The sequence below is a fragment of the Penaeus monodon genome, chromosome 1 (assembly GCF_015228065.2).
Source record: "Penaeus monodon isolate SGIC_2016 chromosome 1, NSTDA_Pmon_1, whole genome shotgun sequence".
In the NCBI taxonomy this organism is placed as follows: domain Eukaryota; kingdom Metazoa; phylum Arthropoda; class Malacostraca; order Decapoda; family Penaeidae; genus Penaeus; species Penaeus monodon.
The window spans coordinates 26,770,498-26,772,997 of record NC_051386.1 but is presented as its reverse complement, the minus strand read 5'-3'; the positions used below and the strand labels follow the sequence as shown (position 1 = coordinate 26,772,997).

Below are 2,500 nucleotides of genomic sequence, written 5' to 3'. Positions count from 1 at the left end.
AATTTTGTCCTCTTTAATACTGTATTTTTAGCTTCTTTAGTTTAAGGTTTGGTGAAATGTTTGATGGTAGTGTCTCCATTTTGCAAATAATGGCAAACAGGGAAAACCCCATGCTTTATATAGGCTTACTCGGTTACAATCACGCAAGTTTTTTAACCCCGGCTCTGGCCGTAAACGAAGGAACCCTGCCCCCGCCAAAACCAAATTTACCTCAAATTGAAGCGCCGAACGCCACTTTTTATTTAGCAAATTAAATTTTTAAACCCGCTCATGGCCCGGGAAAAGAAAAAAACCGCCCCGCCGCACACTTACGCTTACGATAAACGCCCAGACGCGCACTGTTTGAATTAAGTTCAGGCCCAGCTGCCTATGTGTTGAAGCATATAACTTGCCCATTTACCCCCAAAATATGGAAACTTTTCAAATTAATTTTTTTCTCTTTAATTGATGGTACCTTATTTAACTCGCTAAGTAATTAATACCTTCTTTAACATTACCCTTTTTGTGAAAAATTGTTCTTTTTATCTTCATTTTTCTTTCAAATTTAGTAAGGTATTGACTAACACATTATCATCCTCCTCCTTGCCCCTTTTCTGGCCCGTACACTTGTATTTCAGCTTCTAAAACGATTCTCCCCTCGCACTGAAAGTTCACCCCGTGCGAAACCCCTGCCACCCCGCTAAGGAAAACGACGGTCTAGCGACCCTCGGGTCACCGACCTCTGTAGACACCAAACGAACCCCCTTTCGCGTCGTTTTTAAGCGTTTCAGTCGGTTTCGGGACGGGCCTTTCGCGTGGCCGAGCGATGTCAAAAATACATGCAGACCGGATTACACTTCACACCTCCGCCAAGAGCTCCCTTCTCCTTGGGGAGGACCCGATGTACCCCGGTTTCCTTTTTGCACGGAACAAACATCCGCCCTCGAATGGAACCACCCCATAACAGGACACGTCCGTAAGGGAGAGAGAGAGACACGGCAGACAGCCCAAGCCCCAAAAAAGGGCCGCTCCACCACCTCGCCCCCCCCCGGGGGCACGGGGGGCTCTCGGGGGTCTTATATCTGTCTTTAAGAAAAACAGCAAGCTAGGCCCTTTTCATGACCCCCTCAAAACCCCAAATCATGTGTCCCTTAATCTGGTGGCTTGCGGTGGCCCCCTCGCTTACATCTATATATATAAAACATATATATATATATATATATATATATATATATATATATATAAAATTATATATAAATAAAATATATTTTCATATTATATATATATATAATAATAATATTTATATATAATAAATTATATATATTAATATAAAATATATTATATAATTACAATTTTATTAAAGATAATTTTATATATATTATATAATTTTTTATATTATTATATATATATATATATAATAATTATATATATATTTTATATAAAAATAAAATATTATATTATAGTACACACACAACACACACACACCACACATATATTGGATGGGTATAAGATTTCTCTAAAACCACACAAGAGAAAAAAAAGGTTGGGTCAAACACGCACTGATACGATAAAAATTATAATTCAATAATCACTATATAGACCTATAATATGGTACAAGAATGATCGGAAATAAAAATCAAGGGTTCACTGGGCACAATTGTGGGGCAGATGACTGGAGGTTGTGTGAGCAGTCGAGGCGTAGACCAAGGGGCTTCCTACCCGTCAGTAATCTCAGGTCGGCTCGCTAGATTCTTTAAAGGAAAAAAGGTGTGGCGTCCAGGTCCGCCCTTTGATTGGCCTCGAGGGTGATTTTCCCCATGATGCAAAAGCCAACTCTCCGAAAGTAAAAGCGCAGCACTGCCCGGACCGTCTTTGCCCCACCCTGGGTGAAAAAACGAAACTCGGCGTTTTGAAGGTCCAAAACGGTATTGTAATTTGATCAACTTTGTGTTGTTTAAAATCAAAAATAATCTTTTATATATAAAAATAAAATATATATATATATAATATATTAAATACATATATATAATATAATTATTATAAAATAGTATATATAATATAATATATATATATATATTTATATATATATATATATATTTATATACATATATATAAACATTTACATTTTTATATATATATATAATATATATATATAAAATTTATAATATATATATATTATATATATATTATATATAAAATTATTATAATGTATATATTTATACTATCATGGAATCCTGACGCCCACGTCCCCGTATACAGGGCCTTGAAAAAAAATATATATGTCTATATATTACCCAATATTTTAGGGATAGTATATATAATTGTACATACATAATATATTATATATTAACATATAACATATTAATTATATATATATATATATATTATTAATATATGTGTGTGTGTGTGTGGTGTGTGTGTGTGTTTGTGTGTGTGGGTGTGTGTGCGCGTGTGTGCGTGTATTAATGTACGATAGTATAAAAAAAAAAAAAAAAAAAAAAACACCCACACACACACACAC

At 35.0% G+C, this 2,500-nt stretch overlaps 1 protein-coding gene across 1 annotated transcript in view; it reads right to left on the bottom strand.

Moving 5' to 3' along the window:
- Positions 1–2,500, bottom strand: part of LOC119572286 (cytidine deaminase-like) — a 20,701-nt gene that overhangs the window by 17,777 nt on the left and 424 nt on the right. The window lies entirely within an intron of this gene.